At 41.2% G+C, this 16,984-nt stretch overlaps 1 pseudogene; it reads left to right on the forward strand.

Annotated features, from left to right (window-relative positions):
* On the forward strand, positions 1–16,969 carry LOC112171137 (annotated as a pseudogene).
* Positions 16,970–16,984: the final 15 nt, after the last annotated feature.

Genomic DNA, 16,984 nt, shown 5'->3' on the forward strand with positions numbered 1-16,984 from the left:
ATGCGCATGCATCCTCACTTCAGATACCAACTGGTCACGGTTTGTTCAGCCGAGGACCCGTTCCGCAAAGCCCTCTCCGAGAAGGTTTCGAAGGTCGAGAGACAGGGCAACCAGGTCCCCGCTGTGAAGAAAGCCGGGGCCGCCAAGACGGTACTTGACGTCGCCATTGAGGCCATGAACGCGCTGAAGCTTGAGAAGGCTTCGATCGAGAAAGACCTTCAAGCAACGATCAGCGGCTCCGTTAACAAGGAGGCGTTACGTCAGGCTGTGGTTAATACTCTGGAGCCCTGTTTGTTTTATATTCCGTCTTTCTAGATTTACAGTGGCGGTGCTGGCCTCTACGACTACGGCCCTCCTGGTTTCGCCGTCAAGTCCAATGTCCTAGGCTTTTGGCTTCAGGTAATTGTTTATTGAATTTTATTCATGTGCCTTTTGTGCTGATTCTGTGGTGCTACTTTGATATGGATTCCTGTACTGGATTCTAGTCCTGTTTTTGAAAAGATACACGCGACAACAAATTGATACATTTGAACACCAAATAGAACTAGATAAAGATCAGATGCCTTTTCGCCATTATTTCCAAACTTCCCGAGTTGTAGTTTCTTCATATATTTGCTCCTGCTTAATTTCTTGATGTATTTGTAAAATTTACCCGTACTGGCAAGCGAAACTTAAGAGTAGTGTGGTGTTTCATGTCTGGTGGTATTCAATTTGCAGCATTTTTTGCTTGAAGAGAACATGTTCGAAGTTGACTGCCCTTGTGTCACGTACACCTGAGGTTGTTTTGAAAGCATCTGGTCATGTGGAGAAATTCACCGATCTTATGGTTAAGGATGAGGCATCTGGGACTTGCTACAGATCTGATCACTTGCTCAAGGATTACTGTAAAGATAAGCTTCAAAGGGACATCACAATTACTTCAGAGATGGCAGTGGAACTGAAAGAAGTACTTTCAAAATTAGATGTCCTCTCTGCTGAAGAGTTGGGTGAATATATAACGAGATACGGTATTACAGCCCCAGACACACAAGGAATCCTCTCTCGCATCCTTATCCATTCAACCTCCTGTTTCAAACATCAGTTGGTCCTTCTGGTGTGAGCACCGGGTGATTACTTAAAATCTCATGAAACATATTATTGTCCCATTGTTTATGCCATTAATTCTTTCGGAAATATTTGCTTTGGAAATTTTAGGAGTCTGGTTAGCTTGTGGGTAATTTGTTCAACTTCGGTGTTTGATGACATGTTGGTGTAATTGTTATAATTAAATTGATTTGGATTGATTCGATTTTTATGACATTGCTGATTTGTTTACTCATGGAAGTTGATCTCCTCTTTTTTTCTTTTTTTTTTGAACGAATTTGATTTCCTCTTTGGTATCCTGATTTGTTACCAAGTTGAATCATTAAAGTTTGGTTGGTTCGTTGTGTTTGCTATGCTGTGAGATTCGGAAAGCAAACTGCAGATGGAAAGGAGGAATTTTGGAGGTTTTGGTACATTTTACATTTTCTGTTTCTTTTTTGTGTTTCGAGTCTACTTAGGACTGAGGCGAGTGGTTTTTCTTTCATTCTTTTGTTCTTAAACAACCTGTTTTTAATTCATGTGTTTTCTTTTTTGTTTCAGCGTTTGGGATTCTTTTGATTTTGGTGTTCTGGGGTTCTGATGTCTTTGTTCTAAATTGATGTTGGAGGAAAAATTGATTTCCCATTGTTTATTACTTCTAGTTAAAATTGAAGGTGGTCAAGCTTTTCTTCTTTTGATTCTGTGATACTGCTCTCCTTGTGGGCACATATTTGTTCATGTATTGAATGGACGTGAAATTATAAATTAAAAATGGTTTATAATTTGTTGATTCTCCTACCAGCCAATGGTTCTGTGCTCATTCTTCTTGTAGGAAGGTCCAGATTCTGTTTTTTGTTGAACTTAGAGTTTATTCTTGATGCAGATATCACCTCGCCAAGGTCTTTTGAGGGTCCGTGAATTTACCCTTGCGGAGATTGAGCACTTTGTTGAGCCTGAAGACAAATCTCACCCAAAATTCTCTGATGTTGCACATTTGGAGTTTCTTATGTTCCCAAGGGAAGAACAGAAGCCTGGCCATTCTGCAAGGATAATCTCACTAGGTGAAGCCGTATCTTCTAAGGTTGGTTTCTATCTCATTTTACCTTACCTTGGTTTTGTTCTTCTCTGTATTTCATTAACGTTGTTGTTATTTAATAATCATTTAGGATTCTAAAATTGTAGACAACGAAACCCTTGGCTACTTTATTGGGATAGTATACCTCTTCCTCACTTGTCTGAGTATAGACAAGAACCATTTAAGGTTCCGGCAGCACATTGCCAATGAAATGGCTCACTATGCCCAGGACTGTTGGGATGCTGAGATTGAGACTTCCTACGGTTAGATTGAGTGTGTTGGTATTGCAGAAAGATCTGCATATGACTTGAAGGCTCATTCGGTAAGGATTTGTTAATTATTGCTAATGGACTTTAACAACTACAGTATGGATTTGTAGTAAAAATGTATAAATTGCAGTCTGTTCAAGTAAACCCTAATTTGTGACTGACCCAAACTCTAGGTTACTTGACCTAGTGGTAATAGGGTTAAATTAGAAGGATCTAGATTCCTATTCAATGTACGATTACTTTCTTTATATGATTGAGATTCTATACATTGTAATCCTTTATATAAAGATGCCCCTATTATCAATGAGAATATACATCGAATTTCTCCCAATTTTTGATTCTCTAAAACATGTTATCAGCATGAAGCCCTAACCCTGAATCCCTAAATTCGTAGCCTTCAAATTTCAGATACCACCGCCGCCTACCTTGAAGATCCAAGTTCCAGAAAGCCAGAACCGGCCTACAAATACCTGAACCGGCCCCCTGAAATCCCAGAAATCTTTCTGCCCTGTTCGAAGCCTTCCTCCCTGCCTACTGCTGCCATACTCCACCAGAAGCTGCAGTCTGATCCCAGATTACCGAAACCTAAGAATCATCACTGGAATCGGCCTCAAGATACCTGAACGGTCACCTGAAGATCCATTGCACTGAACCGCCGCCTGACCACCAACCCAGAAGAAAAGTCTACCCAGAAGACGCAGCCCTAGCCCCAAAAATTGAGGTGCAGCCCACAGTCCAGAAACAATCCTCTACCCAAAAGCACTGAAGGCCTGAAGCTCAACCTCTCAGCCCACTGACACGCAAGCGCCCAGTCAGCCTGCCACGTTAACATTAGAGTGCCACGTCAGCACCTCGGTCAACCTCAATCAACCCTCCTGTCAACGACCAGTCAACGCCGGTCTACCCCTTTCCGCCGACTTCCGGCGACATTTTTCCTGCCAACTTTTCCAGTCAAGATTTCCGGCAATTTTTCAAGGTAAACTTTTCTAAAAGTTCCCGTTTTTTATGTTTTTATTACTTTTCTCTTCTTTTTCTCGGGAACTTCCAACATCCATTCTTCTACCCCCATTTCTTCTTCATAGGGGAGACCAATAGCCGAACTGTGGGGGTTCGTGCTCACTCCAATCTTGGAGCTTGTAGAGTCCTCCAAACTTAAGTTTGTTGAGAAGAAAAAAACGATCGACCACATACATCATTGTTTCAATCTAATCTAAAACCCCTCTTGGAATAGGATTTTCTTGGAAGCAGCTACGTTCAGAAAATCCCTAATTTCTTGGAAGCAACTACACTCAGAAATTTTATAGTTTTTCGTGGTACCCTTTTTTGCTCCGAAACTAACCCTATTTTCTTGTTGTTTTTCAGGATGAGTAACCTGAACAAGTTGAGCTTCGCTCCACTAGAGACAACAGGCGCAGGATACCACAAGTGGGTCCGTGATGTGCGCCAGCATCTTAAGGCTGACGGGATCCTGAGTACGATCCAAGAGCCAAGTCAGGACGTGCTTACTCCTCAACAAGCTGCTGCTTTTGAAGCAAATAGAGCTAAGAGATAGGCGAATGAAGCTAAAGCCATCATTCTCATGACAAGGCACATGAATGAAGCGCTCCAAAATGAGTACCTCAATGAGGAAGACCCAAGAAAACTGTGGGTAGAACTCGAGCAGCGTTTTGGCAACATCCGTGATTCCCTGCTTCCAGACTTAGAAGTGAGATGGCATAGCCTCCGCTTCTGTGATTTCAAGTCTGTACTTGACTACAATTCAGAAGCACTTCGTATCAAGTCTATGATGGAATTCTGTGGACAGAAAATCACTGATACGATGTTGATCGAGAAGACTCTCCTCACCTTCCCCGTCTCTGCATTGATGATAGCCAAAAACTATCAAATTGATGTCAATGCTAGACACATCACAAGATTTCATGAGCTAATTGGTGCCATGAACGTAGCTGAAAAGCACAGCAACATACTTGTGAAGAACTATAACTCTAGACCTGTGGGAACCAAGTTAATTCCGGAGTCTAATTATAGTCGCACCTCCAAGGGAGGACGCAAGGAGCGAAACCCTAAGAATATGGATAACTCTGGACGTTCTGGTCCGTATTCTCGCCCCAAAGAGGAAGGAAACCGCCAAGATAGGGGTACATGAAAAGGTGGAGGGAAACGTGTGAAGAGAGAGAGAGGCCAAGCCTCCGGTTATGGTGGTAACACCACCAAAGGCAATAACCGTCCTCAAAACGCCCCTAGAGTGCCTCGATCAAGGGAACCTGACCATAATGATGCTTGTCTCAGGTGTGGACTACCAGGACATTAGGCAAGGGCTTGTAAAGCTTCCCAGAATGTTGCAAACGCATACAAGATGTATCGTGAAGCAAGGGTGGAAAATTACATGGAACAAGAAGATCAAGATGGCGATCTCGATCTAAGGGTGGAAGACTACAAGGATCAAGACCCAGAAACTGGAGATTTTGATTAAGTCTTTTTTATTTTCCAAGAGATGTAGGCAATTGCCATATTATTTTTGTAGTAGATGCCAATGGTATTAGTCCTTTTTCAAAGTAGGCGTACTCAATGTAAGTGTGATGTCTAGGAAGGTCTTGAGATAAGTGGTACTTAAGTGAGCTTTGCTCCACCGACATCTCTTTACTCACTTTGTCACATTTGCATTGGAATTACCGAAAGGAGTTAGACGACTACCATTGTTTTGCATTAGCTAGTTTATTAGATTAGATTTTCTTTAGTTAAAGAAACGATGATGTAATTCCGTTTGGCTTATTAATAAAAGTTGAGTTCTTTTCTTTATGACTCTTTTTAATTATGAGCTTTTCTTTTAGGAATGGATGAACTACAATGTCTTGCGGATAGTGCGACTACGCACACCATTCTACGACATAGGCAATTATTCTTAGAGATGTTGCCTACATATTCCTCTGTAACTACGATGGCTGGGCCATCAGGTTTAGTTCAAGGACATGGAATGGCCCAATTTCTATTGCCAAATGGCACCTTGATTAAAGTCACTGAAGCTCTCTACGCTCCTAAGGCAAATCGAACCTTATTGAGCTTTAAAGATATAAGAGCCAACGGATTCCACGCGGAAACACATAATGAGAACGGAAAAGAGTTCCTTTGCATTACCTCTAATGATTGCGGACGGAGACGCATCTTAGAGAAGCTTATGTGTCAATCTAGTGGACTTTATGTCACTACAATTCAACCAATTGAATCCAATAATGTCATAAGAGAAGATCTCTTGGATTCTGACACATATTGGCTTTGGCATGACCGACTAGGACACCCTGGTCGTGATATGATGCTCCATATACTAAAGACTTCACACGGACATCCATTCTTCAGAGTGAGAAGAAGCAAGAATCGAAAATTGATTCTTGGACTTAGCGAGACCACAACAATTGCAGCATCTGGTGCTGCAGCAGTCTTGGGGCACCATAGGGCAGCCTAAGTCCCATGTGATGACATCATCAATGGCACCAACCACGAGCATGACGCCATGGTTGTTCCTCCTAATGGCCATGACTCCATACATACTAATTCTCATGGCTCCAACGCCATGATGGGTGATATAGTCACACATTTTACTTCTAATAGCACTACAGACGCTCAAGCCCAACCAAAATCCTCATTGGTTGCTTCTAAGGCCCCTCGCTCATTTTGCAAAGCCTGTTCTTTCGGGAAATTAGGACCGAGACCGTCCTACGCAAAGGATCCCAAAATACTCATTCCGTTCTTACAGAGAATCCAAGGGGATATCTGCGGACCAATTCAACCATCATGCGGACCTTTTAAATACTTTATGGTATTGGTTGATGCGTCGACATACTGGTCACATGTCACACTATTGTCCACTCGAAATGTTGCTTATGCTAAACTCCTCGCCCAGATTATCCGTCTACGGGCTCACTACCCTGATCATCCTATTAAGTCGATTCAACTTGATAATGTTGGGGAGTTTACATCGAAAACATTCGATGACTATTGCATGTCACTGGGGATTGATGTAGAGCATCCAGTTCCCCATGTTCATACCCAAAATGGTTTCGCAGAAGCTGCTATCAAACGACTACAGATGATAGCGCAGACATTGGTTTATGCGCACCAATCTCCCTGTTTCTGCTCGGGGATATGCAATATTGCATGCAACGACGCTAATTCGTCTACGACCCACTGCAACCCAATCTTACTCGGTGTTACAGCTAGTGACTGGGTACGATCTTGATATCTCGCACTTACGCATTTTTTGGTGTGCCATTTATGTGCCAATTACGCCGCCACAGCGTACTAAGATGGGTCCACAATGACGAATGGGCATTTACGTTGGATATGAATCTCCAACCATCATCCGCTATCTTGAACTCTTGACAGGTGATCTTTTTACCGCTAGATTTGCGGATTGTCACTTTGATGAGACAGTCTTCCCATCGTTAGGGGGAGATAAGAACACATATGTTCAACAGGAACGACAAGAATTGTCGTGGTCTGTCCCCACTATGTCTCATCTCGATTCCCATATCGTACAGTCAGAACTTGAAGTGCGAAAAATAATCGAACTCCAGAACGTAGCAGACACTCTACCTGATGCGTTTTCTAATGTTGCCAAAGTGACGAGATCACACATACCTGATGTAAACATGCCTGCAAGGATTGATGTCCCAAATAATGGATTGATGTCCTAAATAATGGACATAACGCCACTCCTGTGATACCAGGAGATGGCGTCATTGCCCAGAATGGCAATGATGTGACGTCTATGGCCGCAGGTCCTACAAGGAAGCGCGGTAGACCGATTGGTTCAAAGGATACTCGCCCTAGAAAGAAATCGAATGATGCACAAACAAATCCTTTGATCATCAATGCTCAAAATCCATCCCATGAGAATGTTCCGGATTATGGTTATGTCCAAGAGACATCATTAGGGGACGCCTCAATGTCAGAACCAATCCCTGAGAACGTAGAGATCTCTGTTAATTACACTAGTGTACATGGGACGTGGGAAAGAAACTTCATTATCATTGATGATGTATTCGAGTATTCAATGGCGCGTGAGATTATTGAGACCGATGACATCGAACCACGCTCCATTAATGAATGCCAACGTAGAGCTGACTAGCCCAAATGGAAAGATGCGATCCAGGCAGAACTTGATTCTCTAGCAAAAAGAAAGGTATTTGACAATGTTGTACCAATACCGCCCAACACCAAACCAGTTGGTCATAAATGGGTATTCGTTAGAAAGCGTAATGAGGAAAACGAGATTGTAAGGTACAAATCTCGCCTTGTGGCGCAAGGCTTCTCACAACGCCCTAGAATAGACTATGAGGAGACCTATTCTCCCGTAATTGACGTCATTACGTTCCGCTACCTTGTCAGTTTGGTAGTTTCCAAAAAACTGAACATGCAGCTAATGGATGTGGTTACAGCGTATCTATATGGGGATCTAGATACGGAAATATACATGAAGATTCCAGATGGAATTCAGTTACCCAAATCAAGTGGCTCTAAACCATAGAGCGCGTTTGCGATTAGATTGAAACGCTCACTATATGGATTGAAACAATCCGGACGGATGTAGTATAACCGTCTAAGTGACTACTTGATTGGAAAGGGATATGTCAACAATGAACTATGCCCATGTGTGTTCATAAAAAGGACAAGTTCTGGATTTGCAATAGTAGCGATTTATGTCGATGACATGAACATAATTAGCACTTTTAAAGAATTAAGGGAAACCGCTGAACACTTGAAATCCGAGTTTGAGATGAAAGATCTTGGGAAAACATGGTTTTGCCTCGGTTTAGAACTTGAGCACCGTAGAGATGTTATCCTGATTCATCAATCAGCTTATAACTAAAAGATGCTTAGGCGTTTCAACACTGACAAGATTAAGCCTTCGAGCACCCCAATGGTCGTCCATAGTCTTGATCCAAAGAATGATCCATTTTGTCCAAAAGATGACGACGAAGAAGTGCTAGAGGCAAAAGTGCCATACATAAGTGCAATAGGCGCATTATTGTACTTAGCACAATGCACAAGACCGGATATCCCTTTCGCTGTGAACTTGCAAGCTAGATATAGCTCTGCACCAACACGACGCCATTGGACTGGTGTTAAAGATATATTGTGATACCTAAGTGGTACGATCGATATGGGCTTGTTCTATCCCTACAGAGAGAAGATGGATTCGAACCCATCAAGTCCCAGGGACTCCACACATGGTGGACTGCGTTCCCTCTCCCCATCCAAAAACGATATAAGTGTTTTGGAAAGTTTTGCTGATGCTGGGTACCTCTCTGATCTACACAAAGGTCGCTCCCAAACCGGCTATGTTTTCACCATGGGAAAGACCGCGATATCTTCGAGGTCTACAAAGTAGACCTTAGTCGCTACCTCTTCGAATCATGCAGAGATTATTGCTCTTCACGAAGCAGTTCGTGAATGTATATGTCTTCGATCCATAGTTACGCATGTTCGAAGCAATTGTGGTCTAAAGTCTACCACAGATGAGCCAACAAGCATTTATGAGGATAATGCTACTTGCATTGAACAAATGAAGCAAGGCTATATCAAAGGCAACAACACCAAGTACATATCGCCTAAATTCTTCTACAATCAGCAACAACAGAAGCTCCTCAATATCAAAGTGAACCAAGTTCGATCTGAGGACAATATGGCAGACTTGTTTACTAAGTCATTGCCTAAATCCACGTTCGAGAAACATGTAGCAAGAATTGGCTTGAGGAAATTATCTGAACTCCCATGATCGTAGTCATCAGGAGGATGCGCAGACATCAGGGGGAGATGTCTACATGTTCGTCTCGCATCGTGAAGGGTGTGTTGTGCTCTTTTTCCCTTTCGACCGAGGTTATTTTTGTCTCACTGGGTTTTTGTTACTCGGCAAGGTTTTTAAAGAGGAAACGAGAGAAGCACCGCGTTTGGACAACACAAGGGGGAGTGTTCAAGTAAACCCTAATTTGTGTTTAGCCCAAACTCTAGGTTACTTGACCTAGTGGTAATAGGGTTAAATTAGAAGGATCTAGATTCCTATTCAATGTACGATTACTTTCCTTGTATGATTGAGATTCTATGCATTGTAATCCTTTATATAAAGAGGCTCCTATTATCAATGAGAATATACAGCGAATTTCTCTCAATTTCTGATTCCCTAAAACATAATCTTCTTTTCAGTGATCATTATCACCGGATGGTAGGATTTTAAATCAATAAAGCAATTGTACGTCGTCGTTGTTCTAGTTAATACTTGTCTAGTTCAGTGGTTTGAATGTGGACAAAAATTTTACCAAAATGATCATTTACCCAATTTTAGCTTAAAAATTGCCCACTTACCCAAACACTTTAAGAGATTGCCCACTTACCCAAACACTTTAAGAGATTGCCCACTTACCCAAACACTATAAGAGATTATTTCCCTAATAGCCAATTAAGTATTTTTTTTATTCTTTTTTATTTATTTTTGGGACAATTTTGCCCTCTCCTTCTTTGTCACTTAGTTGGAGAAGTCAGCGGAGACCTTGCTGGACTCCGGTGACCAGTGGCTGGCCGGAGACTCCGGAGACAGATTCCGGCGACCAGTGACTGGAATCTGGCAATCGGTAACCGGAATCCCAAATCCGGCTACCGGACTAGTGACCGGATTTCGACATCTGAATTTATTGCCCCCTAATAATACCCACAGTAACCATATTATTGCCCCCCCCCCCCAATAATCATATTATTGCCTCCCAATACTCATATTATTGTCTCCCAATAATCACATTATTGTCTCCTAATAATCATATTATTGCCCTCAAGTGAATTGCATAAACTCCCAAAACCAAATTGAATACACTACAGACCCAATTGATCAGTTTATATGTTCAATTGTACATGTTCACTTTTTTTCTTTTTTTTTTCCTTCCCCATTCTCGAACTCTAAGTATACCCAAAAAAAAAAAAGTGCTTTGGGCACCCATAAATTGCTCTGGGCACCCACCGGAATGTGAGGCCGGCAATTCAGGTCTCTTCTGATCGAGGCTCTGGGTTCTCTGAGGCGAAGCGTTGGAAGTTGACGAGGACTTTCAGGGGCTTCTATTGGGGAGGCTTCGAAGGAAGACGAGGAGTTTGTCGGTACGTGACGATGTCGACGGACGCCGATTTCGCCTTCGCCTTCAACGACAATAACTTCTCTGACCAGATAGCTCCGGATCAAGATCATGGTCGGCTCTTCGAGGAAGCTAAGATCCTCGTTGTCCTCAACATCTCCTCCGTCTTCTCCTTCTCGAGCCTCAAAGCCAAAGGAAGAACAAGGCCGCTGAATCCATCGTTGATCAGAATAAACTCGTCCCCGGCCATGATTTGGCAGAGACAGCATTTGCTGGCTGTGGAAAAGGCGGCGGAGGAGCAAGTTCGATCTCCGGGAGGCGCTGACGATGTCATTTTCGTCGATCTCCGGGAGGACCTTATCCTTCTTGCTCCACGGCGATGGCGGTAGAGCCAGTAGCGACGGGGATGGAGTCCGGCCGGCCGGAGAGAGAGAGAGAGAGAGAGAGAGAGAGAGAGAGAGAGAGAGAGAGAGAGAGAGAGAGAGAGAGAGAGAGAGAGAGAGAGAGAGAGAGAGAGAGAGAGAGAGAGATTCTGAGAGGAGAGAGACGATGAGTTTCAATTTGATTAATGAGGCAAAACTATCAGTAGTTGTTAGATTGAGTAAGTAGGGTTAAAAAACTCTTAGTGGAGTAAGTGGGAAATTTTTAAGCTGAAATTGGGTAAGTGGTCACGACCCCTTAAATAAATTCATATACCCTCTAAATAGAAGATTGAAAGCATAACTGTTGCTATGAGGCTTGATATGATAGCTTTATGCTCATCGATTATTGTTTTTTGTTTTGTGGAGGAAAAAAGTAGAGTTCATCTTGAGGCACAAGAGAAATATTCTGAACCAAGAGAAGTTGAGGTAATGCTTTTCATCCTGTGCACCACCATTGTTTTCAATATACATGCTTTTTAATTGCCGGTTTGTTTTATGTTAGGATCCCTGGGATCCAACCAATGGTATGACATTGTGAAAGGAAATAGAGAGAAATTCTAGAGAAAACTAAGAAAATAGAAATGCAGATTTTCATTCATACTTCTCACCAAGATTACAAACGGATATATAGAGCAGTAGCAAGACACGTGCAGTGCGCAACAACCTACCAACAAAACGACGTCACTTGACTAATTAAAATGGTGCGTATCCATTCTAACAATTGAGCTCTTACTCAAATCTGGAAATCAATACTTAGATTCATAACAATCCATCCCCCCTCAGTAAAACTTGACCTCAAGTTTCAAATGAGAGAAATTGATAACTCCATACCAAGTAGTTAGCAGAAAGAGGGTGTAAATATTCAACGCTGCAATTATGTATATGAGAAGTACCATTTTGAAAAATTGGAACTCAAACAACCACTTGTAAGCTAGCTTATCCTCAAAGGTGGTCATCAATACTGTTGTCTTCCCATAGAAACATGAAGTCTCTGTTGCAATTCGTGTGAGACTTAAACCCTCTACATCTTTGCACAATGCAGCTATGATCTCAGTTTTCGAGTCCTCTTTAACACCCTTAATCAAATGCCAAGTAGCCAAAATAGGAAATCCAATCACCACAGATGCCACAACCTTCAAGTAATTGACGTTATGTCATGAAAATGATTGCTTCCATTCTTGCTTTTTAGAGATCAAAACAAGGCTTTCCCTTGTACCTTTCAGATCAAACATCATTTTCACAATTTTGTCCATTTTCTCCAACTTATCAGTAAGAAGCAAATGCACTTTCTCCAATTTATTCTCAAGAGGTAAGCAAAGAGCATTATCATTCAACAAGGCATTCAAAGTAGTTACAATACCAGCACTGCCTTGTCTAAGAGCGTCCACACCTAACCTATACCAGTGATCTTGTTCATCAATTGTTGTAGCAGATTCAACATAAATTTGAATACTTCCACTCTCTAATGCCAGATTGAATCGAGTTCTATCATCTTGCACAAAATGGAGAGCATGTCCCGCAACATATTCAGTACATAAAACTGGTGTTGTGGAGATTCCCTGCACAAACTTGGCAATGCAAGATGCAGGAGCCTAAAATATCACTATGGTTGCTTTACGGCTAGCATAATCTCTGAGAATGACAGAAAATGTAGGGACAGCGAACACCAAGGTCCTTTGACTTGCTATGTCAACTACAGGTTTGTAAAGGAATCGCAAGATCACAAGACCAACCACTTTACATTCAATTTGAGGCACATGTAACATAATTTTTGTTTCGTTCTTGTATTTGGAACAACCCCATGTAGAAATTGCTCCCTCAAAATTTTGCACTTTCTATCCCATTTCAGCTGTCATCCTACAGTAGGGCTCCCAATCATCTTGGTCAACGGAGTCTTCAATTGAGACAAGAGGATACTTAGTCACAAACAGGGCTAGTCCTGAGATTCTAACGGCCTGAGGCAAAGAATTAAAATGTGGCCTCCTACATATACATATAAAATTTTTTTCGCCAAATAACAGTACAAAATTATGTATTTTGAATAAAAGTAAATATGAAATTAATAACAAAACAACAGTATATAGATATCTACTCCCTACATAAATTTCTGAATTACAAAACTAGTTAAATATCTTTTCAAAAAAAAAAAAAATATATATATATATATATATCTTGTAAGCATCACTGAAACCTTGTTTGTCTCACATTTTTAGCTGCAAAAATACATATAGTCTTGTCATACCCATATTTTTTTTCAATAGACAAAAAAAAAAAAAAACAGTTGGCTGGGCTACTGAGTCCAAGAAAAATTAACATAAGTAAATGAAAAAAAAAAAAAAAAGTGCTGGGCCACAGAGTCCAAAATGGTGATTGAAAAAGATTTAAAAAAAAAAAAAAGCAAATGAATCATTCTTGTGATTTGAACCAGGGAGGGGAAGACACATAATAACTACATTTCCACCGGAGCAACACACCTTATTTGGTTTATGAAGGAAACAATATACATATATACTATCCACAACGTACATACACAAACTCCCGAGGCCCCCGGAAGCCGGTGGCCTGAGGCGGCTGCCTCAGGTGGCAGCCCTCAGGGCCGGCCCTGGTCACAAATGACTTGTAGACGTCCTCGAGAGCATTTCCGGAAATTTTCCGGGAATCATCAGTTTTTTCTTCCTTGAAGGTCAGGTCATATGTTTTATCTGTTCCATGAAACTCAGATGCAGCAACATCCATTTCAATGACAACCTTTCCGGTGTATCCAGCTTTCTCAATGGCAGTCTCAAGCAATTTAAGAGCACATCCCAATTTATAATCAAATTGCAAACATCTCAACCAAAGTACAACATTAGGATTATCACAAGTGAATAATGGAATATACCATAATGTAGGATATATCATGTTGAGGTCTTTAATGTTTGTCAAGGCTACATCAAAAGCAATACCATCCTCTGTAGTAAGTTGCCAAGTATGTATTAGTGCACATAGATGAACACTCACATGAGAATTAGAATTTGACTGCCATTGGTACGAATTTTGCATATTAGAAAAGACCCTCAAGGCTTCTCTATTGGGACAATGCAATAGATGGCTTGAAATCACAAATTCCATTATCTGGGAGTGCATAATTATAGTCAACAAGATAAGCAGAGGAGCCTCATTTGACTGCATGGGTATTGAAAAGAAATTTTGAGGAACCAATGCAAGATCTCCAAAGACAATTGCCACAAAGCCAAATTCAAGAAACCATGTAATCATGAAATCAAGGAAGTAAAGAGAGCAGCTCACATGAGAACAATAATTTCCATTGTAAACATCACCATACAGAATTTCAAGGCCTTGTTTCTTAGACTTCAAAGACACCAGCTGATTGATAGAAATCAGCACCACAATTCCAATGATATAGTGTTCATCTTCTCTCAATATTTTAGCCAGAGTAGGTCGTAATAACTGGATAGCAGCCATTGGTGATGAAGTCAACAATTTCCTCACAAGTGCATGAAATGGTGAATAAAAAATTGAAGAGCTAGTAGCCAAGAAAAACATATCCGTATGAACATGTCTCACCACGTATTGAAAAGACTTGTTCATATTAGTCATTAAAAATACACCATAATCTCTTGAAAGGAGTGGATCACAATAGTACCACATAAAGGATAACTCAGAATTGCTTTTGACAAAGTCAATAACTTCATCAATAGAAAACCTCCTTGATTGACATATAGCTTTAGTTTGGCAGAGTAAATAAAGTATAACCACTTCAATTAGATAAAGGTTACCTGCAATAACATCTTTCATACGCATTGTAGGCACAAGAAACTGGCCATCTGGTGAGAATCTAGCACATTCTGCATGACTTTTGGTCCTAAACTTACTTGTGTGTCGAAGTGTTGTTCGATACAAGTCGTCCACATCCTATTTCATAGCTGTCATTCCCCTAAATAAATCAGACTGTGGTCCTGGAGGATGGAATCCTCGGTGTTGCTGATTCTCTAGAGCCTAACAGATTAGAATCATTAATCTTGAAGGTGGCACCACAATAACCTCTGCAGCAAGTGCTCGAGCAGTTTGTGCATGTCGTTGCTCCTTTGTTGAATCTGGATAAGCCTCATTTAGATCGAAATAAGTTCCAGCATGGAGATGCTGCAGTTGCAAATATCTTTCCGGTTGTTCTTGCTTCAATACACACGTTACCTGAGTGTTTCTTAAAATTGAATGAGCAGTCTCTATGTCTAGAAGTTCAATCATTTCCAGTACCATCTGCTCATACAAACTCTCCCATTTATTCCTAGGCAGCTTAAGTTGAGCCACTTGAGGCAAAACTGCACTCCTTTGAATGTTCTCAAGCCAAGCCGAATTTGTTGGTCCACACTCTAAATTGACAAAGGGATTATAGCCAACTATATTGAATGCACTATCATAAAGCAACTCCTGAAATTCCTTGCTTTTATCTGGGTTGAATCCATCTATAACACCTTTTCTATCTATTTTCCGACTAGTATTGACACCACCCACAACTTCCATACTTTTATCACCACAAACTAATGTAGCAATTGAAGTAGTAGCTGTATTACCCACAACATGATTCATACTAGCATGATCACTAAATCCCAATATCACATCAGTGGAAGACAAAATTAAATCACTATCCACAGGGGTTTTAGGAATAATACCATTAGCAGCAGGAATAAGTGATGACAAAGAAGCCTCGGTTGCAACCGGAATCAATTCGGGTGTTGACGACGGCGGCGGAGAGCCAAACTTCAGTGGGTTATCAACTTGGCTTGCCGGAGATGGCAATGAACCCCTTAACATCGAACTCTGCAGCGATTCTTGCAATTTGCCTGATCCTTGTGGTGGTGAATGTGGTTTCTCAGCCCCCTTAGGCTCAGGTATGAGAGAGTAGCCGCTAGAGTCAACAATCGGGACCTCCCCATTATGTATCCGGTCAGTGTGAAGAGAAATTCGTGAAGGGCCGGACACGGGTATGGGACAGAATGGATTTGGATATGAAATTGTATGTAGTTGCTCACAAACGGGAGGTGAGATGAAGGAGCAGAATGGGAAATGGGTGCGTATCCATTCTAACAATTGAGCTCCTACTCAAATCTGGAAATCAATACTTAGATTCATAACATTTTATTATTTCAGAAATTGGCTATATCTCCTATAAAGAAAGCAATCGGTCCTGCTTTCAACAAGGACCAAAAGAAAGTAATAGAAGCTTTAGAGGTGAACTCACTCTATTGGTTTGTCATTCCATGACTTGATTGATGGTATTTTGTGTTTATGCAATTGCCCTGTGCATTTAAGGTCATGAAAGAAGAAGAAGCTTTAAAAATGAAGAATGATTTAGAGTCAAAAGGGGAGGTGGAGTTTTATATGTATGCACTCTAGGGAAAATGTAACTATTAATTCAAGTATGGTAACAATTTCAAAGGAGAAAAAGAGAGAACACCAGAGTTTTCACACCCTCTGTAATTGAGCCATCATTTGGTAACGGTCGGATAATATATTGCCTCTATAAGGACTCCTACTGCATGAGGCCAAGTAAAGATGGGAATGAACAGTCAAGCGTGTTCCGTTTTCCCCCTCTTGTGGCACCTAAGTGTACAGTTTTCCCGTTGGTTCAGAAGCAGGAGTATGAGGAAGTTTCTAGAGTCATTTCCAAGTCATTGACTGCATTTGGGATTTCCCGTAAAATTGACATTACAGGTACGGGAAATTAAGTCATTTTATGCTTGTAATTCCTAAACCAACTGAGTTTTTCAACTGTTTTATTTTGGACTTTCCTCTGGTGTCTAATCGGGAAACGATACACGAGGACTGATGAACTTGGTGTACCGTTTGCAATCACTGTTGATTCCACATATTCTGTGACAATTTGCGTAAGATACAGCAAGGATCAAATCCGTGCTGATGTGAGAGGCAGCATCTGTTGTCAAGGATATAGCTGAGGCAGTGAGGACATGGGCAGATGTTTGGTCGGCTTTCCCACACCAGTCTTCCGGTTCAGCAGAGGAGTAGATTTTGGGTTCTTTT

This window comes from Rosa chinensis, chromosome 6, assembly GCF_002994745.2.
Source record: "Rosa chinensis cultivar Old Blush chromosome 6, RchiOBHm-V2, whole genome shotgun sequence".
Lineage (NCBI taxonomy): Eukaryota > Viridiplantae > Streptophyta > Magnoliopsida > Rosales > Rosaceae > Rosa > Rosa chinensis.